This window comes from Crinia signifera, chromosome 5 (genome assembly GCF_055691185.1).
Source record: "Crinia signifera chromosome 5, ASM5569118v1, whole genome shotgun sequence".
NCBI lineage: Eukaryota > Metazoa > Chordata > Amphibia > Anura > Myobatrachidae > Crinia > Crinia signifera.
In genome coordinates, this window is record NC_139221.1 from 154,779,336 (window position 1) to 154,804,169 (window position 24,834).

Here is a 24,834-nt window from a genome sequence, read left to right on the forward strand (position 1 = left end):
TCAAATACGTTTAGTCAGAAGCCTAAACATAGTTGACAGCATCTAGATCGACATTAACAAAAAATTGATTCAAGCAATAGGTCGACGGTAATATGGTAGACAGTGACATGGACCATAGTGTCTATGTCGGCTTAGGTTGACACGGATACTGTATAAGTGTAGTGTCCCCTTGTATGGCTGGCTATGCTTGCCATGATTTAGGCTCAGTTCTATGCTATTTTATTCTCTACGTCCACTGGGATAGTAAAGTATGAACAAGTCAGATAAAGCAAAAAAATCATGACCAACTAGTGTTGACCATGTCATTGTCGACATCGTTCCCGTCAAACTTTTGCTTGCGTCGATCTTCTGTTACGGATGATCTAGACGCTGTAGACTGTGTTTAGGCACCTAACTTGTTGCGTTCGAACATTATTGGTCAATCACGTGATTTTTGATCTAGACATCGTCGATCCATTGCACGTATACCAGTCCTGTGAATAAGGCAGAAGCTCTGCGGAAATTGCTGGAATAATGACCGTCATTTATGCACTGAGCGGATGCTGACAGAGAGGAGGGACCCGGACGACAGAGGCTGTACACAGGCCTCTTCCTCTCTTAACTGACTCTGGATCTTAACTTACATTAGAAGGACCCTTTCCATTTTGAAAGGGATGTTTTGCCCATTGCTGCATCTGCTTGCTTCCAGAGATGTACATTTCAAAAACACGCAATTTATGCTTGGCAAAAGGGCTTAAATTCAACTATGCATTCGCCCCATAAGCTCCATTACCGTGTGTCTATGATCAAACAGTTTTTCAGTAGCTTTTTAATAGACATTTAATGTGTTTTTGTTAAGTGTTTGTCTGAAAATATATCAGTACAGGGCCTACTAAAATACCAATCATCCAATGGAAACAGCTCAGGCTGGATACAAACAGATATTGGCCCTTATTCAGATCTGATCGCATTACAAATTTGTTCTCAAAATGGGCAAAACCATGTGCACTGCAGGTGGGGCAGATGTAACTTGTGCAGAGAGAGTTAAATTTGGGTGGGGTGTGTCGAAACTGAAATCTAAATTGCAGTGTAAAAATAAAGCAGCCAGTATTTACCCTGCACAGAAACAAAATAACTCACACAAATCTAACTCTCTCTGCACAAGTTACATCTGCCCCACCTGCAGTGCACATGGTTTTGCCTATTTTGAGAACAAATTTGTACTGCGATCAGATCTGAATAAGGGCCATTTTGTGCAGTATATGTCCCCTGCATATTTGGATGAATAATATATATAGCAATATACACAGGGCCATCATCATTAGCAACAGTCATGCTGTGTTTGTCTATCATGTTTATGTTTGTAATACATTATTGGTGTATTTGACAATTTTCGTTGTATGTTTAAAAGTATTTCTTTATACATTTTAGAATTTGGAAGTGTACTGAATATACTGTAGCATACAACTTGAGCTGGGAAACTAATGTTATTCCCGGATCATAGATTTGGGATTTGTAAAGGTGGACATGTCTTGTGCGTATTTTATGTATTCCGTGGGCCCTCTCTATCATTTGGGGATCTGAGCGATGTAGAAAAAGCTCACACATGAATAACTAGAATCCGTGCTGAATACATCCACTCCCTGCCCCTATTAGTTCTTACAGTCTCCTGCAGAGAAAGAGCAGCTATATTCTTCCACTTACTTTTCACCACTATCGAGTCACATGGAGCTCACAAGTTAAATGGGTGCTTATGTATTATCACGGCGCCCGATTTTTACATCGCGTCGGAAAAATCGTATCGATCGCATCGCATGCGACCAAATCGTGCATGCGATGCGATCGACGCGATTTTTCCTTAGGAATCAATGTTAAATGGTTCCAAATGTTCCCTGACACCCCATTTCACATTAGGGTCAATGTTAACTGCCCCCCAGGCCCCCCCATTAGGTGTATGTCCCCTCATTGTTAACGCCACCCCACCATCAACGGCAACCCGAAGCGCGGCGAGCGCAGCGAACCCGCAAGGGGTGGCGGTACGCGTCCTCCAACCTTTTCATACCCACACTATACACATCGGCGTGGAGTTGATTTTAAATAGTGTGGCGAGCGCAGCGAGCCACCGAGCCCGAAGCGTGGCGAGGGGACGCGGAATACGAGCCCGAAGCGTGGCGAGGGGACACGGATTACTTAACATGTATTTCGCATCCCCTCGCGGGGCTGGCTGCGCTCGCCACGCTTCGGGCTCGTATTTCTGCTACGCTCGCCTCGCTTCAGGCTCGGTGGCTCGCTGCGCTCGCCAAACTATATAGAATCAACTCCACGCCGACGTGGATAGTGGGTATATGAAAAGGTCGGAGGACGCGTACCGCTGCCCCTTGAGGGCTCGCTGCGCGGTTTGGCGTTGATGGTCGGGTGGCGTTAACAATGCGGGGGCATTTGGGCTAATACACCTAATGGGGGGCCCTGGATGGGCATTTAACATTGCCCCTAAAGTGAAATCGGGTGTCAGGGACCATTTTTAACCATTTAACATTGATTCCTATGGGAAAATCGTGTCGATCGCGTCGATCGCATCACATGCACGATTTGGTCGCATGCGATGCGATCGACCTGATTTTACCACAAAATCGCGTCAATCGCATGTGATTGTATGCCTAACACTTAAGGCATACAATCAATGCAACTGGGCGCCGTGATAATACATAAGTACTGTTAAATGTAACACACATTTTAGTGCATTGAGGATAGATGTATGTGGACGGAATCGGTACTGTGTGAATTCTCTTTGAATACACCTTGCAAACCTTATGCTATGTACACACTAGACAACAGGCAAACAATGCAATGTCATCAAGGATTTACTTTGAATTTCCAGACAAACGATATAGTGTGTACAATCTTGCAAAGAACCTAATTATGGTATATAGTGGTCACATCTAGGAGTTATCTGTCATGTGACGATGTCCTCAGTTTGAGCTGCATGTTGGGCTGACAAAAGACATTTATACGACCATGTATGGGAGCATGCAGATAGTTTATTCAGTTTTATCTTGGATGCAATCCTCATTCACCTAGTCTGATAAGACTTAAAATTACAACGGGTGATTACTTTATTAATAACAGAGTGATAATTAAAGATCATGAAACCGTCCTTCACTTTTAGTCATTTTCAATTTTATTAATTCTATGACTTTGTGATCTGAATCCCTGTATCAGGGATACGTGAAGCAAAATATTTAAAAACAAAGTAGTGAGATATAGAAAAAGAAAGAAATTTGAGAAAATTAAAAAATCTTTTAGCTCTGTAAATCGCTGTAAGGTGTGATCCTTTTTGAGATAGATGTATGTGGACGGAATCGGTACTGTGTGAATTCTCTTTGAATACACCTTGCAAACCTTATGCTATGTACACACTAGACAACAGGCAAACAATGCAATGTCATCAAGGATTTACTTTGAATTTCCAGACAAACGATATAGTGTGTACAATCTTGCAAAGAACCTAATTATGGTATATAGTGGTCACATCTAGGAGTTATCTGTCATGTGACGATGTCCTCAGTTTGAGCTGCATGTTGGGCTGACAAAAGACATTTATACGACCATGTATGGGAGCATGCAGATAGTTTATTCAGTTTTATCAAAATTAAAAAATCTTTTAGCTCTGTAAATCGCTGTAAGGTGTGATCCTTTTTGAGACCTTTATGATAGGTATATTCTTGTAGCAATGTGTGTGGGTATGTCGGTACCCACTGTGTCCTTATTGTACCACTGTGTCATTCAGGTCAGATGTGCTTTCAATTGTTTCCTCTCTGGTATTTGTCCTGTGTCTTGTACAGGTTATTTCCCCACACAATGTAACATTTGTTAGTAAATCGTATCCCAATCACCGTGTTGTTGCCTATATAGTAGCTATTTGGTCCTTGTAGCTTAAATACTTGCAATAACTTAGAGGGTATTGAGAGAGCTAGTACACAGTCCTCTGAGTTTTTTATGAGGAATATGCTAGCCCAGCACTTTAAGGGTGTAAGTGCACTTGGTGATGGGTTAAACAATTCTTAAGAAGCTTTAATAGTGAGGAGAGTTGCCTGATTGTGGTCAGGACTGGTCCCCAAATCACTTGGTTCTCTATATGAATGCGCTGCTGTAGTAGGTATGATCAGAGCACTGCACTGTCTCTCATCATTTAGTTATGACGGTGCTGCAATGTGAGTCTCTAGGATGCTATGTGTCATAATGCACAGCATGTACCTGTGACGTGATGTTGGTATCCTTATTCGGCGTAATTATTATTGGTGTTAATTTATGCTAGATACATATTCCGGGTGAGTCACCATGTATCGTGTGTAGCAAGTGTAAATACACAGTGCTAGCCGCACATGTATATATCAGTAGTGCTGGCCGTATAATGAGGATTAGTTAGTGCATATATTCCCTGTGCCCCTAAGTAATGTTAGTGCATTAGTCTATTCACCGCACAGAGGGGGTGTATCACCAGGTATTGTGCACTTAGTGTCTGAGTACTTCGTGCTGCTGTATAATAGAGATCAATTGATGCATATATTCCCTATGCCCCAAGTTGTATCTGTGCGTAGTTAATTCTCTGCACAACAAGGGTATATCACCAGGTATTTTGCACTGAGTGTCTGGGTGCCTCGTATTGTTGTATATTGCAGATCAATTAGTGCATATATTCCCTGTGCCTCAAGTAGTGTCTGCACAATTTATCAATTTATTATCCGCACATAGAAGAGAGTATATTGCCAGGTATTTTGCACTAAATGTCTGGGTACTTTGTACTGCTATATAGTCAGGATCAGTTAGTGCATGTATTCCCTATAATCCAAGTGGTATCTGTGCACTGTTTGTTACCCGCACAGCAAGGAGTATATCACTGGGTATTCTACACTAAATGTCCAGGCATTAACGTGCTGCTGTATAATAAGGATCAGTCAGTGCATATATTCCCTGTGCCCAAATTATTGTCAGTGGACAGTTTATTGTCAGTACAAACAGGGGGTATATCACCAGGTATTCTGCACTAAATGTCCGGGTACTTGGTGCTGCAGTATTATCACACTTGTTATTTAATAGGCACTGTTGGTATGCATCATAGAGATCGAGTGTGTATTCTGTATTGGATAGTGTGTATCCAGACCCAATTCAGTGTGCTTTAGTAGCTGTATAACTATTAACAATTTGCCGCACAGATCAGATACATCATCAGGTACTATGCCTTTGATCTGTAAGTACAGGGTGCTGGCCGTCTCGGCTTCAATAACCAAACAGTATTAGCCGTGCGCAGGGTATAGGGCGCCAGTATGAACTATGCACTGTTTATCGTGGCTCCAATCTGTGAGCTCCGATAAGCATGCCCGCTCAGCTTGGAGACTCGCTCCCCAGCTTCTACTCTCAGCCAGCGCGTGTGCCGCGCTTCTGACAGGCTGTGTTGTACGCTACGGGGTTTTCATCTGACAGACACAAATTCAGTTAACACACATTATTAACAATTATAGCGATTTACAGAGACGAACTGCCAATGCGCATTTCGCTCTCTTAGGCTTCTTCAAGGCTAAGTTTTTAGCATTTAACATACAGTAAAGTAGTTCTTGGACGAAATTACTGTACTGTATTTCATTGGCGACCTCATGCATGCGCAATGGTAATTTTCATAAGAGACATCTGGTGGATAAACATAAGTATTACACTCACCGGCAACACCATACACCACATTAGCCACATTGCACAATGCTTTGCCCCTCAATAGGTTATCCAAACTCCATTGCTAGCATAGATGAGTGAGGCTACATGTGTAATGTAAAAATGCCCATAATAAAGTGCAAAATGCATCTTTTATTTGAAAAGAAAATAGCTTCGATTTCTGAACATAAATGGATAAAATTGCACAAGTCAATTGGACAAGTCTGCTGATGGCAGGAATATGGAGCAGAGGTACACAGACGTCACACCAGACACTACATTATCCACTGTAAAGGTTCCACAGTCAGGTTACTGATATGAGATTAAAGTGTGTGGAGCGTACAAAGCATATTTAGAGTTGTTTATTCCTGTGTAGATCATGCCACTACAAAAGTACTAGATTTTGCCTAACCACCCAGCTGGTGCTCGGGTCCAATCCTTATGTTTAATAGGATGCATTTTGTGCCATTCAGTTGAACTCTGAACCCATGATATTTCATCATGCAATTAAAATATGCCCCCTTTGAAATTATAATTGCAAGATACATCTATTAACTACAAATGACAAAGTTGGAAATAGTGAGCACCCAAGTTACATCAGTGATTAAGTAATGACCCCAAAAAGTAGACTAGTAATATCTAAAACAAGGAATATCCAAGGTACTGATATCCACAGGACAGCACAGTAGTAAGTCATGTAATGTGTTAGAGACAGTTGTCTTAGCAACAGCAGAGTAAGGTCACAAACAAGAAATGTCAAAGCTACTCAACCATAATTTCATTGATATACAGTAGCTTTAAAACTCAAGGATGCAAAAGAGGTCTAGTGTGTGTCATTAGGTTCACACAGCTTCTATTTTAATGGCAGTGGACATCACACAGATTGTGTGGGGATCTCAGAACCATGATACGAGGGATATGGTTCAGTCCAAGCTCAGCCTGAAAATGTTTTTATGTGAAATATTTTTTTCAAATTCCTGTAAAAGAAAAAAAATGTAAAGGGTACAGCATGTGTTTGGGTATCTCATACAGCATTCTGTATGTTCTGCAATCCTGTATGTGGCCATCTCTTTGTAAAGATGTGTTAACTGAACCTAGTGGTGCATAGAACAACATTTTCAGGAGTATTAACGAGATACTATTGTAACCATATGAAATAATTATAAACTCTACAACGGTATATTTTATACAGTGCTGGCGTTTAAAGTGTTGTCAAATTTTATTGGCAAATGGCTCATTTTTTTATTGAAATGGAGGTGGAATTAAAGATATACAGGACAATCAAACACAAACACACACACACATGCACAAAGAACGAAACAAACTTTGATGATCAACTCTCCCATTTACCACAAACCACTCTTACAGGTGATGTAACCATTTCCCATTGGACAAGTCATGCACAACATTCCCCAATTCAAGGAGAATGTATTATTAAGCTTAAAACCTATCCTAAATGACCACACTACCATTCCCATCACACAACAACTAACCAAATGGCACAAAACAAGGAGTGGGAGGGGAAAAAGGGTCAAATACTGTGGCTCACTTCACGTAAACTCCCCCCCCCCCCCCCCCCCCCCCCCCCACAAAAAAAAAAAAAAATCTCCAGCTTGAGTTCTATTGGCTGATTTTACTAAGCTTAACTACCTTAAAGAGGGAACTACATTACCAGGAGATTTTAAAGTGGCAAAACTCAAAGCTGATCATAGTTTAATGTCCATTATGCTTACACGATCATCCTTTTCTTGAGAACCATTAAAGAATAAAGCTATTGGGGTATAGGTAGGGTCACTCTTTATCGATTTATGACTTTAACACTGTACTGCAAGCATTTTCATTCTAAAGTAACATATCATTTTTGCTTGTAATATTACCATAGGCCAGTGGCTCCCAAATCTTTTTGAGCCACGGTGCCCTCAAGTTTTAAAACATTTTTCAAGGCACCCCTCGGTCAAAAGTTTCTTGTTGATAAATTTAGAAAAAATATTAAGAAATTGTGCTTATATGTCATATTTAGGCTCAATTATGTAGTAAGGAACCAGATTCGCTTTTGTTTGCCCAAATATTTTATGAGTGGCAGGCCACCAACTCTGGTTTTGCCTATGGCTTTGCCCATAACTATCATAACTGTGTTCGATCACCAATCCAAGGCACCCCTACAAGTGTCCAGAGGCACCCCAGGGTGCCTAGAAACTTAGTTTGGGAAGCACTGCCATCGGCATACTTTCTTTTGTGCTAATAACTAGTATACTTCTAAAAGCTCTTGAGTAGCCTATATGCTAACTAAAATTTCTTGGGGAGCAAGGAGGAGAATGTCACTTTGTGATGCACCAAAGGGTATAATAAAACATAACCTTTATTATTTTATTTCCTAAAATCTATAGCGAAAATAAAAAACACAGTACAGACATATAACATAGACATGTAAAAAAAGGATAAAGATATCCTTATAGCCGTGGGGTCCCACTCCCCAACATGTATATAAATGTTGTTTTTATTTGAGCTGCAATCATGTATTGTTCTGTAACTTAGTAGCAAGTATTGCTGATTTTTTTTACTCTTAGAACTTTTTTGCAGTTACTAGCGGTATGGGCTGTGCACATCACAATAAAATATCTATTTTAAAGCTGGGAGGTGAAAAGTACCCACAAATATATGGTCACACATCATGCGATAATCTCTTAACCCCTTCCTGACAGAGCCAGTTTTTGCGTTCCTGACAGAGCCCTTTTTTTCAAATCTGGCATGTATCACTTAAGTGGGGATAACTTTTTTTTGCTTTTACTTATCCCAGTGATTTTGAGATTGTTTTTTCGTGACACATTGTACTTCAAATTAGTGGTAAATTTGGGTCGATACAGTCTGTGTTTTTTTGTGAAAAATACCAAAATGTCGTAAAAAAATGGAAAATTTAGCAATTTGCAAAATGTTAAATTTTCTGCTTGTGAGACAAATAATCATACCACTCAAAATAGTTAATAACTAACATAGACCATATGTCTACTTTATGTTTCCATCATTATTTCAACTTCCTTTTAATTTTTTTGGACACTAGGAGGCTTACAATATGAATAGCAAATTCTCAAATTTTCAAGAAAATTTCAAACACTGATTTTTTTAGGGACCAGTTCAGTTCTGATGTGACTTTGAGGGACTTGTATGTGAGACACCCCCATAAATGATACCATTTCAAAAACTGCACCCCTCACAGTATTCAAAACAGCATTAGGGAAGTTTGTTAACCCTTTAGGTGTTTCACAGGAATTAAAACAAAGTGTAGGTGAAATTTCAAAATTTCATTTTTTTTGCAGATTTGCAATATTAATACATTTTTCTAAGGAACACAGTACATTTTACTAGAGAAATGTGACTAAAAATTGATTCCCCCAATTCTTTTGTTTTCATAAATATCCTACTGTATATGTGGCTCTAGTGTGCACGTTGACCAAACCACAGGCTTCATAATAGAAGGAGCACCTACTTGATTTTGGAGCCTCCTTTTTATGAGATTATTTTTTAGGCACCATGTAGGTTTCTAGGCACCATAAGATGCTAAAATTTAGGAAGCCCCCACAAGTGACCCCATTTTGCAAACTACACCCCTCAGGGAATTCATCTAGGGGTATAGTGTACATTTCAAACCCCCAGGGGTTTCACCAATTGTGGTACAACTGGGCAGTGAAAATGAAAAATTACATTTTTTACACAAAAATGCAGTTCTGGCTCAAAATTTTTCATTTTCAGAAGGTATGAAGGAGAAAAAGCACCCCAAAATCTGTGCCCCAATTTCTCCCGAGTACGGCAATGCCTCACATGTGACCAAAAAATACCATTTGGGTGCATGGCAGGACTCAGAAAGGAAGGAGTGATTTTTGGATTTTGCAGCTCAGATTCTGGTGGAATGTTGGTGGGTGCTATGTTGCATTAGCAAGACCCCCCAAGCACCAATACAGTGGAACCCCCCCACAAGTGACCCCATTTTGCAAACTACACCCCTCAGGGAATTCATCTAGGGGTATAGTGTACATTTCAAACCCCCAGGGGTTTCACCAATTTTGATACAACTGGGCAGTGAAAATGAAAAATTACATTTTTTTACACAAAAATGCAGTTCTGGCTCAAAAATTTTCATTTTCATAAGGTATGAAGGAGAAAAAGCACCCCTAAAATCTGTGCCCCAATTTCTCCTGAGTATGGCAATGCCTCATATGTGACCAAAAAATACCAGTTGGGTGCATGGCAGGACTCAGAAGGGAAGGAGTGATTTTTGGTGGTGGAATGTTGGTGGGTGCTATGTCGCATTAGCAAGACCCCCAAAGCACCAATACAGTGGAACCCCCCCACAAGTCACCCCATTTTGCAAACTACACCCCTCAGGGAATTCATCTAGGGGTATAGTGTACATTTCAAACCCCCAGGGGTTTCACCATTTTTGATACAACTGGGTAGTGAAAATGAAAAATTACATTTTTTTACACAAAAATGCAGTTCTGGCTCAAAATTTTTCATTTTCAGAAGGTATGAAGGAGAAAAAGCACCCCAAAATCTGTGCCCCAATTTCTCCCGAGTACGGCAATGCCTCACATGTGACCAAAAAATACCATTTGGGTGCATGGCAGGACTCAGAAGGGAAGGAGTGATTTTTGGATTTTGCAGCTCAGATTCTGGTGGAATTTTGGTGGGTGCTATGTCGCATTAGCAAGACCCCCCAAGCACCAATACAGTGGAACCCCCCCACAAGTGACCCCATTTTGCAAACTACACCCCTCAGGGAATTCATCTAGGGGTATAGTGTACATTTCAAACCCCCAGGGGTTTCACCAATTTTGATACAACTGGGCAGTGCAAATGCAAAATTACATTTTTTTACACAAAAATGCAGTTCTGGCTCAAAATTTTTCATTTTCACAAGGAATGAAGGAGACAAAGCACCCCAAAATCTGTGCCCCAATTTCTCCCGAGTACGGCAATGCCTCACATGTGACCAAAAAATACCATTTGGGTGCATGGCAGGACTCAGAAAGGAAGGAGTGATTTTTGGATTTTGCAGCTCAGATTCTGGTGGAATGTTGGTGGGTGCTATGTTGCATTAGCAAGACCCCCCAAGCACCAATACAGTGGAACCCCCCCACAAGTGACCCCATTTTGCAAACTACACCCCTCAGGGAATTCATCTAGGGGTATAGTGTACATTTCAAACCCCCAGGGGTTTCACCAATTTTGATACAACTGGGCAGTGAAAATGAAAAATTACATTTTTTTACACAAAAATGCAGTTCTGGCTCAAAATTTTTCATTTTCAGAAGGTATGAAGGAGAAAAGTCACCCCAAAATCTGTGCCCCAATTTCTCCCGAGTATGGCAATGCCTCATATGTGACCAAAAAATACCAGTTGGGTGCATGGCAGGACTCAGAAAGGAAGGAGTGATTTTTGGATTTTGCAGCTCAGATTCTGGTGGAATGTTGGTGGGTGCTATGTTGCATTAGCAAGACCCCCCAAGCACCAATACAGTGGAACCCCCCCACAAGTGACCCCATTTTGCAAACTACACCCCTCAGGGAATTCATCTAGGGGTATAGTGTACATTTCAAACCCCCAGGGGTTTCACCAATTTTGATACAACTGGGCTGTGCAAATGCAAAATTACATTTTTTACACAAAAATGCAGTTCTGGCTCAAAATTTTTCATTTTCAGAAGGTATGAAGGAGAAAAAGCACCCCAAAATCTGTGCCCCAATTTCTCCCGAGTACGGCAATGCCTCACATGTGACCAAAAAATACCATTTGGGTGCATGGCAGGACTCAGAAGGGAAGGAGTGATTTTTGGATTTTGCAGCTCAGATTCTGGTGGAATTTTGGTGGGTGCTATGTCGCATTAGCAAGACCCCCCAAGCACCAATACAGTGGAACCCCCCCACAAGTGACCCCATTTTGCAAACTACACCCCTCAGGGAATTCATCTAGGGGTATAGTGTACATTTCAAACCCCCAGGGGTTTCACCAATTTTGATACAACTGGGCAGTGAAAATGAAAAATTACATTTTTTTACACAAAAATGCTGTTCTGGCTCAAAATTTTTCATTTTCAGAAGGTATAAAGGAGAAAAAGCACCCCAAAATCTGTGCCCCAATTTCTCCCGAGTATGGCAATGCCTCATATGTGACCAAAAAATACCAGTTGGGTGCATGGCAGGACTCAGAAGGGAAGGAGTGATTTTTGGTGGTGGAATGTTGGTGGGTGCTATGTCGCATTAGCAAGACCCCCAAAGCACCAATACAGTGGAACCCCCCCACAAGTGACCCCATTTTGCAAACTACACCCCTCAGGGAATTCATCTAGGGGTATAGTGTACATTTCAAACCCCCAGGGGTTTCACCAATTTTGATACAACTGGGCAGTGAAAATGAAAAATTACATTTTTTTACACAAAAATGCAGTTCTGGCTCAAAATTTTTCATTTTCAGAAGGTATGAAGGAGAAAAAGCACCCCAAAATCTGTGCCCCAATTTCTCCCGAGTACGGCAATGCCTCATGTGTGACCAAAAAATGGCAGGACTCAGAAGGGAAGGAGTGATATTTGGATTTTGCAGCACAAATTCTGGTGGAATGTTGGTGGGTGCTATGTCGCATTAGCAAGACCCCCAAAGCACCAATACAGTGGAACCCCCCCACAAGTGACCCCATTTTGCAAACTACACCCCTCAGGGAATTCATCTAGGGGTATAGTGTACATTTCAAACCCCCAGGGGTTTCACCAATTGTGGTACAACTGGGCAGTGAAAATGAAAAATTACATTTTTTTACACAAAAATGCAGTTCTGGCTCAATTTATTTTATTTTCAGAAGGTATGAAGGAGAAATAGCACCCCAAAATCTGTGCCCCAATTTCTCCCGAGTACGGCAATGCCTCACATGTGACCAAAAAATACCAGTTGGGTGCATGGCAGGACTCAGAAGGGAAGGAGTGATTTTTGGATTTTGCGGCTCTGATTCTGGTGAAATGAATGGTGGGTGCTATGTGGCATTAGCAAGACCCCCGAAGCACGGTGAAATTATGAACCTAATAATCCATAGATGTGTGGTATAATTTAAAACACTCCTTTATACATAGGCCGGGTTTGTCGGGGCAAGTGTCACACTGGAAAATAGTTTGCTTTCTTATTCCCTTTTTATAGCAAACTTTGCACCTTTTTTGTGTCCTGCCCTTTTTTCCAGTGGAGGGGATTTCATCAGGAAAATGCTGCCCTGGTACAATACGGGGGCCAGTACTAGAAGTACTGGGGCCCTCTGCCTGCTGGTTCCCAAATATTAGGCCCTTTATGACTTCCTCTTGAAAGTGCATAAATGTCCCCCTCTGGCCGGTAGAACGGAATAGCACGTAAGCGTTATACAGTGCCATCTGGATGATATACACGGCCAGCTTCTTGTACCAGATTTTTGTTTTCCGCAGGGCACTGTACGGCTTCAGTACCTGATCTGAAAGATCCACTCCGCCCATGTACCTATTGTAATCCAGGATACAATTAGGTTTTGAGGTGTGGGTACTGGTACCTCGTACAGGGACGGAGGTGGTACTGTCTCCGTGAATTGTTGTCAGTATAAGGACATCCCTCTTGTCCTTATATTTGACCAACAACATATTTTCGGTGCATATTCCCCTGCTTTCACCCCTTCTCATTACTTGGGCAATGTGCGTTTTTGGGAGGCCTCTTTGGTTCTTGCGCACAGTACCGCAAGCTGCTGTACCTCTTGAACCAAGGGCCTTAAACAGGGGGATGCTAGTGTAAAAGTTATCCACATAGAGGTGATAACCTTTATCCAGGAAGGGGTGCACTAAATCCCAGACAATTTTTCCACTAACACCTACGAGGGAGGGGGGGCATTCTGGCGGTTCAATTCTTGAATCCTTCCCTTCATATACCCTAAACCTGTGAGTGTACCCTGAGGTGCTTTCACACAGCTTATACATTTTTATGCCATACCTTGCCCTCTTACTGGGAAGGTACTGGCGGAATTTAACCCTTCCTTTAAAATGTATAAGGGACTCGTCTATGCAAATGAATTTATCTGGGATGTACATCTCTTCAAATTTGGCACTGAAATGATCAATGACCGGCCTGACTTTGAATAGCCGGTCAAAGGTGGGATCATCTCTGGGTGGGCACTGTGCATTATCGTTGTAATGCAAAAATTTAAGGATCGTCTCAAATCGAGCCCGGGGCATGGCCATACGGTAAAATGGGGTGCTGTACAGAACATCTGTACTCCAATATTGCCTAATTTCTGGCTTTTTTACTATGCCCATATGACACCAGACCCCAAAACGTCATCATCTCTACTGCATCTACAGGGGTCCACCTAGCAAATGATGACGTGGGGTTTTGAGCAATAAACTGCTGGGCATATAAATTAGTTTGGTCCACCATTAAATTTATAAAATCATCAGAGAAAAATAATTTGAAAAAGTCAATTTCTCTGAGACCTGTGGAATCAAATTGGATTCCTGGCATGGCCAAAAACTCTGGAACCTGGGGCTCAAAATTGTCATCACCAGAGGAGGAAGAGGAGCTTAAGACGAATCCTTCAAATTCCCCGCTTGCATCACTGGCTGTGTCAGAGTCAGAGGCAAGCATGGCATATGCCTCCTCCGCTGAATACATTCTTCTGGATGACTGGGATGACATTTGGGATGCCATTTTTATTTTTGTGTTACTGGTAGTGAAATGTTTCAACACGTGTATAGTGTAGGGGGGGGTACAAACTTTATTTCAACCTGGGGGGTATGTAGTGTGTAGTGTGTATGTAGTGCAGAAAAAAAAAATACTTTATACAAAAAAAAAAATTGAAGGGGTTAAAAAAAAAATTGAAGGGGTTAAAAAAAAAAAAAAAAAGGTCCTGCGCCAAAAATTGAGCACAGATGTTGGTCAGTAACGTCCGTCACTGAACAGCGCTCAAAGGCAACAGGAATTTGATCAAAAAAAAAATAGATCAACCCTGTGCCGAAAAAGATGATCAGTGATGTACGTCACTGATCAGCGCACAGTGGCCACAGGACACCCACAAAATCACAGTGTGTGTAAAAAAAAAATTAAAAAAGACCCCACAGCACCCACAAAAAAAAAAAAAGGTGATCAGTGATGCGACACTGATTACCTGTGAGGGGCAGCAGGTGCACAACCTTTGGTGCAACTGACAGTGCAACTGGCAGCAACTGACAGGTATATATAAAAAAAAAAACCTCTGCACCCCCAAAAAGTTGCTGATCACCTCAGATATAGTGATCAGCACAAAAGGCGGGGGCAGCAGACACAAAATTTAGCACTCTCTATCACTCTCTGTCACTATCTCTCTCTATCTCTCTATCTCTCACTATCTATCACTCTATGACACTGCAGCAGCAGCACTGACAGTTATAGATATGAAAAATAACCCCTGCACCCCCAAAAAGTTGCTGGGGGTGCACAAAAGGGGGGCAGCAGACACAAAATATAGCAGTCTCTATCACTCTCTGTCACTATCTCTCTCTATCTCTCTATCTCTCACTATCTATCACTCTATGACACTGCAGCAGCAGCAGCACTGACAGGTATATATATATATAAAAAAAAACCTGCGCCCCCAAAAAGTTGCTGATCAGTTAATTTATACTGATCAGCACAAAAGGGGGGCAGCAGTCAGTTATATAAAAAATATATAGCACAATCTGTCACTATCTCTCTATCTCTCTCTCTCTATCTCTCTCTATCTCTCTATCTATAACTATATCACACTGCAGCAGCACAAAATATAGCACTCTCTGACACTATCTCTCTCTATCTCTCTATCTCTCTCTATCTATCTCTCTCTATCTAACGCTATTACACTGCAGCAGCACAAGTTCACAACACAGGAAGTCACAAGTAGTAACAGGATCCAGGAAGCATCCAGCACACTACAAGCAGTGATGAAGCAGTGATCAGGTAAGTATTTTGCTCGGTTCAGGTCAGTAAATGGCGGCAGCTGGGCACGGTGACCGCACTGCACGCAATTCCAGACCGGAATGGCGTCTGCAGTGCAGTCACCGTTAGTTTAAATCCCCCTCCTTGGCTGTGATTGGTCCGTCGGTCCGACGAACCAATCACGGCCTTTGGGGGCGGGCGGGGTGAGGTGGGGTGACACCAGTGTCACCCTTACACCCCGCGGTGATTGGTGCTGTACTTTACAGCACCAATCACCTCCGATCGCGTGTCACCGGTGAACGTTATTCGCCGGTGACACAGAAAACGCTGTGAATGGCTGTTCACACTGAACAGCCAATCACAGCGATCGCCGACGGGGGGGCGGCATCGCAGCCCCCCCTGGGCATGCAGGGACATGTCTGCTGTCAGGGACAGCAGACATGTTGAAACTGTCACCGCGTCTATAGACGCGGTGACAGTTACAAGCCATGACGTACATTTACGCCATGTGTCGGGAAGTACTTCCCGACCATGACGTAAATGTACGTCAAATGTCGGGAAGGGGTTAATCAGAGTGGTGAAATATACGGGCCTGCTAAATGCACCACTCGGGTACCCAGAAAGTTATCTGGTATTACCCCGGGCTCAGGCAGCGTAAATACACCATAAAAATAGCTAGGAGCACAGCACACTAAGCGGTTTGAGAGGTGCCCTATGACCGGTCCGTCAGCCGGGACAGCGGGGCTCGCAGTGTCAGAGTGAAATACACTGCACCCGCTTGTCGCGTCGGCTGGCAAATGACGTGGCCGGTTCTCAGTACCGTGTGCGGCAGTGGCCGGGTAAGCCTGTAGGGCTGTGAGCCACTACATAAAAAGCACTGGAGTCAACTGATATACTCCGTGCTAGTCCATGATATTCAGACATCCTATTGCCCACTTGCATAGTGGTACTTGGGGCCTTATTTTGGTTCATTCTTTCTGACAAAATCCTTCTTAGATGGGCAAAACTATGTGCACTGCAGGTGGGGCAGATGTAACATGTGCAGAGAGAATTAGATTTGGGTGGGGTTTTACTTCAAAGTGAGATCTATATTGCAGTGTAAAAATAAAGCAGTCAGTATTTTCCCTGCACAGAAACAAAATTACTCACCCAAATCTAATTCTCACTGCACGTTACATCTGCCCCCCCTGCAGTGCACATGGTTTTGTCCATCTAAGAAGGATTTTGTCAGAAAGAATGAACCAAAATAAGGCCCATAATGTGGTTGTATGCTGGAGAGTAATGTTGATTTGAACAAAGGTCGACATGTCGACCATGTACAGACAAAGGCCCTTATTCTGATCGGTGCGGATATTCCCGCATTCTTACGGAGCGGTCCGCACGCCACGGTGTTCTGCCGCGTGCGGCCATCGTCCGTAGAAACGCCCACGGGTCCTCCGCATTCGGACGGACTCACTCTTTAAGAACAGGGCGTGTTTACGGACGACATACAAACCATGCGTGTGCGGGAGAAACACTCCGATTCTGCACGGTATTACAGAGTATTACAGAGTATGCTCGGGAATACCGCATCCGAACGGGAGCCAAGCGGTGCTACCGCCCGTAAGCGGAGTATTTACGCCAAACAACCCACTATTATGTATCTTCTGCAATACATCACATGACCCACTTATTCAATTACCTATCCTCATAAAAAACTTCTTATTTGGAATTGGAATCAATTAGATGCCAATATATCCTTACAAGCATGCCTAACACATGCATTGCACACATTAACCCTTACAGCAATTGAAGTGCAATGGTTTCAATTAAAGCACTGACAAGCGTCCTATTAGTGAGTAATGAGTAAAGGAGTCGATTCTATTGGGTTCAGGTGTTAATGCTTGTAGTCATTAGGCGTACGTTCGCCTACCGCATGAACGAGTGGTGTCCGCAAAGCAATAGTACACTTGTGGACACCGCACATTTCTTCCCTTTTTGATCGCGTGCATTCGGAGTGGTATCCGAATGTACGCCCCCCAACATAAGTGTACTCCCCCGTGTCCGCCCATGTTTCCGCCCCGTTTTGCCCACTTTGAAACTACGCCCATGTGTCATTCCGCATGACGCCCATAATACGCCCATATTTCCCGACTGATTGCGGGGAACAGTTTTGTACGGGATTTGGCCGAACAGGTACGGAGTCAAGGCGTGGCACATGCGCGTTGCGTTCTCCACGCATGCGCAGACGCCGTAAAGACGCGATCCGAAAGTATGCGGTAAAGTACGCGTCAATCAGAATAAGGGCCAATATGATGTTTGGAGTGTGTAAGATTCCAAACCAATATTATTATAGTACCTACTTGGTGGATGTTAACTTGGAGTGGGGAAAAGATCCTAACATTTATAAACATCCAGAATAGCGGGATACGGGTGTACACTGGCTGCGTGTCGACGGCAAGATATTTAAATCTTTTACACCAAAATGAATTATAAGGTTGAGCAGAGTCTATTCTATCCATGGATATATATACTGATTTCCAGCTTTTAAACCCATGGTATAAAGGAAACAGTTGAATAACTGGAAACTACAAAAAAACTTGCTGCAATGAATGTCCAATTCAGAAATAAATGAAAACTGACCTTGAAAACAATGCAAATCACTGAATATGTCAAACCGGGCCGCATCAGCCAAAAACACACAGGTTTCATTGAACCAGTGTGTTTTCAGAATGTATTTTTTTTGTTTCTTTTTAAGTGACCAATTGAACAGCATAAAAATAAATATCAGAGAAAAATGAAGATCCTTCTCCAGGGCTGATTAGATACTGCCCTCTGTGTTACGCAGTACACTTATTGCTTAAAGTAGATACCTCAGTGGAGATACATTTCAATAGCTTCATGTAAAGAAACATTGCATAAAAATATTGCCACACAAATATGTTGTGCATTCCACTTGGAATATGTATTCTTCTTAGTATTTCTAACAGCAATATGAAAAGTTAAATAAGACAATACAATATACAGTATGACACAATGAATCTAGTGAATCATTTTTACTTTTCTGTTTGGATGTAAAGAATATCTACAAAAGTACTCTTAACAATTCGGGGAGTGTTATTGTATAGTAGTTGTATTGGTTCATCATTAATGCCAATGCATTTCAGTCTAATGTGCACTACATGTGTCTAATGTGGATCCTACATGGACTCAGATCAAAAGTGATTGTCTCTCCATGAAGTTACTGACCACATTATATAGCCTAATGTTTGAAGGGGTACCCTTTTTAGCTAATTAACTTCACTACAACTAGGAATGTGGATGTTCCTGTAGTTCTGTAATTACTAATTCTTAATTGAGGAAGTTAAATTGCTTAATTGGTATGTTTCAGCTGTGCATCTCTTATTTGACATAGACACACAAAAAAAGACCATTTTCAAAAGATTCCTTCCCCCCTAGCTATTCCTTGATTTTGATTGGCATAATTGGAGTATTTAGATGTAATTTGGCTCCTTTTTTTTTTTTGGGGGGGGGGGGGGGGGGAGATCAATCTAAAAATCAGCTTCTTTTCAGAACCACTGATTATCTACTAATATTTGGAAAGATTATTTTCTTCAGCTGTAGAGAGCTGCTTGTGCTAGCCATTTTATTTAAGGTTTGCTCAATTAGCAAAGCAATGTCTTCAAATTAATTTCTTAGCAGCGCAACAGTGATCTGGCGTCAGGGCTTAAAGTAGTCATTCAGAGGTGGGGGAACTCATTTCTCTATGCCACCTAATTCCTAATTCACCCCCCTCCCCCCATTAGGCAGAAACATGGCCAGTAGTAGGGTTTTTGGGATCCCCCTGCACAGGGGCGGATCCAGGATAAAATGACAGGGGGGGCACCATGATAAAAGAGGGTTTAGGTGGGGGAGGGCCAGTGTTAGTGGTGCCAGTGTACATGCTAAGAGAGCGGCAGAGAGAGGGTGGGAATGGGATTAAAATAGGCCATGGCATTTAAAGTACGCAGGCCCACCATGGCAACAAAAGTGAAGGATGTAGTTGTGCGCGTGCCGAAGGCGTGCTCTGGAAAAGGGGGTGTGGCCACTCAACAGGGGGCATGTCCTTGAGTGTAGTGTACAACACCATATACAACTTCTACACATTATGCAACAAAGTACTAGAGCCCATTATACTTGCCCCTTACACATGATGCCAAATGGAATGAGCCAAAATTCACATAATGCCACAGGGATTGTGTCAAAATTCACATAATGCCACACGGATTGAGCCAAAATTTACATAATAACACACGGATTGAGCCAAAATTCACATAATGCCAAATGGATTGAGCCAAAATTCACATAATGCCACATGGATTGTGTCAAAATTTACATAATGCCACATGGATTGTGTCAAAATTCACATAATGCCACACGGATTGAGCCAAAATTCACATAATGCCAAATGGATTGAGCCAAAATTCACACAATGCCACATGGATTGTGTCAAAATTCACATAATGCCACATGGATTGTGTCAAAATTCACATAATGCCACACGGATTGAGCCAAAATTCACATAATGCCAAATAGAATGAGCCAAAATTCACATAATGCCACATGGATTGTGTCAAAATTCACATAATGCCAAATGAATTGAGCCAAAATTCATATAATGCCTCACGGATTGAGCCAAATTCATAAAATGCCATATGGATTGAGCCAAAATTCACATAATGCCACAAGGATTGAGCCAAATTCATAAAATGCCACGTGGATTGAGCCAAAATTCACATAATGCCACATGGATTGAGCCAAAATTCACATAATGCCACACGGATTGAGCCAAATTCATAAAATGCCATATGGATTGAGCCAAAATTCACATAATGCCACACGGATTGAGCCAAAATTCACATAATGCCACACAGATTGAGCCAAAATTCACATAATGCCACACGGATTGAGCCAGAATTCACATAATGCCACACAGATTAAGACAAAATTCATTGTCCACCAAAGGCGCGCATTAAACATTTACACCATAATGTCCATTGCACGTTAAGTTACACGGCATGATGTCCATTATGTATTATGCCAAACACCATAATGCCTATTAAAAATTATGCTACATACAGTAAGTGCTACTTATCTACATGCTCATTGCCAAGGGTTCCATGCTCATTGCCAGAGGTTCCATGCTCGTTGCCATGTGGGATTACATGCTCATTGCCAACGGGGAATACATGCTTGTGGTAAATGGGGGACAGCCGCCGCCAGGCAGAAGTGATAGCCACTGACAGTGGCAGAGCCTGGCTGTATTCCGAGCACTGCAGGTCCCAGCTATTTGAAATAATACCCATTTCACACCAGAAAATGCATTCCCAGGTTGGCCCCTTTTACACCAGCCTAGTCCCTGCATTTTCTGGTGTAAGGGGGAGAGAAAACCACCCCTCCCCCCTTTAACCAGTTATCTCATTTAACCGGCTATGTCTTCGGAACTAACTGACCCATTTACATGAGACAAGTATCATATTGAAGAACTTTTGAGTGGGCTTTGAATGATTTTGGTCCAGTAAAACTGGAACGTTTGGTTCCAGAGTAATCTGCCCTCAAAGAACATGAACAGCCATGAAATTACATTTCAAAAATAAAAAAAAAAACGATTTACACGCTATATCTCTGGAACCGATTGACCGATATGGACCATCCTGGTATCATATTGAAGGCCCAGCGATTTGGAATTGAATAACATCAATCACAAGCTCCTGTGATGCCGGCGGGGAACTGGCAGCTGTCGGAACCGGGTGGGGGTCGGAATTGACGGGTCCCATGTTATCCTATGGGGAAAAAATGTTACAGCTTTGCCAGGCGATATCTCAGGTTCCCGGGGGGCTAGAGACATGGGGCTGGGCTCGTTGGAAAGCTCTGGTCCTCATCTACAAAACTAATGACAGGGGGGGCACGTGCCCGGGTGCCCCCCCCCTGAATCCGCCACTGCCCCTGCAAACTAGAATGCTTTTCTGTGAGAATTAGAGTGCTAGGCCAATGTGGAGGTTAAAATGTTCCACCTCACCATTAGAGGTGGTGGAACTCAGTTCCACTCCATTCCCCCTCACTTTAGCCCCTGTCTGGCGTACATCCACAGGTAGGATCTTTAATCCATCCATTTAGTGCAATGAGGGACCAAATCGTTCCAGAGCTCAGAATGCATTAAGCGGTTGACCACAAGAACATATAACATTACCCACTTCAGGATCGATGCAGAACATACCTACTTTTTAGGACTCCTCTGTGAGAGAAGCCGGTACAGGAAGTTCTACTGCAACTTGAGGAGCTTGGGCTAAGCCAGGGGTAGCCAACTCCAGTCCTCGAAAGCTACCAACAGTTAACATTTTCTGGATTTCCTCACAGAGAAGTATTTAAAATGTGTCTGTGAGTAATGAATACACCTGTGCACCAGCTAGGTCGTCTGGAAAATGTGAACTGTTGGTAGCTCTCGAGGACTGGAGTTGGCTGCCACTCGGCTAAGCTAACATGTCATTAGACCTCATCCTATAGTAAGTCGTTGAGTAAGGGGTGGGGCTAATTTATGTGATTTCACATTAATCAGCTCTATCCCCTTAAAACCAGAGCCATGTTTCCTGGTGTTTTCTTCACTTCCTGTCTGCTTCGCTATGGAATGCAGAATACTATAATACGTGGTTAGTACAAACCAGGTGGATGAAAAAAAGTTTCTCTCTATAGACTAATGAGCAAAACTATTAATTTATATCAACCACCAGCTTATGATATACTGAGACACTGCATGCATGCCTATTGCAGTTTAGGCTTCACGGTGCAATCATATTTTAGCCATATTTAATTACTGCAATCACAGGGATTTTTAATGCAGATCCTCTTGTACAGGAATATCAGTGGCATATCCGCTACCATACTCCAACTCACAGGGGTACATTTACTAAGAAGGGAGTTCTATTGAAGATGGCATGTTGCTTTGGTCAACCAATGAGTTTCTATCTATTATCATCTAGAACACAAGTTCTCAAACTCGGTCATCAGGACCCCACATACTGTAGTGCATTTTTTCCAGGTCTCCTCACAGAATGACAGGGGAAATAATTAGCTCTATCTGTGGATCTTTTAAAATGTGTCAGTGAGTAATGAATGCACCTGTGCACCTGCCGGGTGACCTTGAAAATGTGAACTTGTGGGGTCTTGAGGACCGAATTTGAGAACCCCTGATCTAGAAGATGCTCAATAAATAAAAGTAGAATCTGATTGGTTGCTATGGGCATCATCCCATCCTCAATAGAAGTCCCATTTAAGTAAATTTACTCCACAGTGTAAATACTCACTGTTAATTTGTTTGGAGAGACGATGTGGAATGTTGGGTTGAATGTGGAATAATTATACTGTACTGTGTATGCTACTACTATTTACATGTACATGTATATGATGTATTTTGCAGGCATCCAATGGCAAGAGATGTGAACAACAACAAAAGAGTTCTTTACCAAAAAGCAGTGGTTTCATCTTTAGTGATGTACAGTATCTTCCATTGCATTTCTTCCATTTGTTTTTAAAGGAAACCATAAGAACAAAAACAAAACATCTGCTGAAAGTTCATGAGTGGAGTTCAATATCTTAGAACCAATATTAGTCAAAACTTTCTGGAACAACAGGAAGTATAGCTGCAAACACCAATAGTAAATAGCACTGAACTAATGTAAGCAAAAATGAAACATTGAACCTTCATCAAAAAGAAAAAGATTTGCTTGTGCACCTGAATGAAAAAAAGTGTTATTTGTTGAATATTACAACAAGTGAATGTCATATCTTGATTATGTTTGCACTATTAAACATTGTAATAGCAGATGTGTGACCTCTAGCATGTACATGATGACAACTTAAAACTCTTAATACCTTTATACCAGAAATAAAGACACGGAGACTTAGGTTTGGCAGAAAATTGTTAGCTGAATTTATTTATGAAATATTAAGGGTTGGGTCGCTGTCCCCGAGCGGGTGATCCAGCAAAGGCCTAAGCCAATGAGAGGCGAGCACACCGAAACAAACCAAATACGCTGCAAACATAACTAAAGGAACGCCTTAAAATCTATCAACATGTCGTTTTTTCCCGCCTATCAGCTAACGCGATTAAACCACCACCCACAACCGATTAACGGAAGGGAGGGCGGGAAACTTTTCAGGAAAGAGAGGAAGACTCCTCCCTTTCCTGTGCTAATATCCCCAGCTAATAGGCCATTCCCAATAATCCTATAGGCTCCCAGAGTCACATGCTCCCCGAGGTACACACCCAGCGTGTCATGTTTAATTCACTGCATGTCTATTCAGCTATTACGTTGTTCTAAACATTGTAATAGCAGATGTGTGACCTCTAGCATATACATGATGACAACTTAAAAAGCGGGTGATCCAGCGAAGGCCTAAGCCAATGAGAGGCGAGCGCACCGAAACAAACCAAATACGCTGCAAATGTAACTCAAGGAATGCCTTAAAATCTATCAACATGACGTTCTTTCCCGCCGATGCGGGGACCCCAGTCCCGGAGGGCCTGCCCCACCACCAAACTAAAGGACTGAATCTACCACCACCAACAGATCCTCCACAAACAAAAACAGTACTTCCTTGACTAAATGAATCCAGTCAGGTCTCAGATCACAGCACCGCCCGCCTCCATAACCCAGAGAGCTACCGCTGAGTTCAACTTCTTCCTTGCCTCATCAATGGCCCGGCAATCCCTCGCTCCTCTCCAGCACAATTGGGGAACCACAAACGACCAAACTAGGGTGCACTTAGGCCAAGCTGCTCGAATGGCGGCCAGATCATCAAGTATCAAAGCCGGCAGCTCAAACTGGGACATTTTCCTGAGATCATTGCCTCCAAGATGAAGGACGAGCACTTTAGGCAATCCGTACAATTTCACCATGAGGAAAGCCCTTAGCTCGCACCAGGACATCCCCCTCACTCCCAGCCAATGCACCAGACGACAACACTCAAAAACAGGTCCACCACCAGAAGCTACCAGCTTCGCTGCCCAATGCACAAAAGAGTGACCCACTATCCACACCCTGAGTCTATCGTTGCCCACACCTATAGGGAGAAAATTGTGTAAAGAGGAGTTAGAATTTTTAATCAAGGACAGGTAATTACACATATTAGGAGGATCTGCCAAAATATTTTTTTTTTTTAATGTTGCACAAATTTGGTGCAGTAGAACTGCT

At 42.4% G+C, this 24,834-nt stretch overlaps 1 protein-coding gene across 3 annotated transcripts in view; it reads left to right on the forward strand.

Annotated features, from left to right (window-relative positions):
• Window positions 1-24,834, forward strand: part of ADCY1 (adenylate cyclase 1) — a 333,354-nt gene that overhangs the window by 222,030 nt on the left and 86,490 nt on the right. The window lies entirely within an intron of this gene.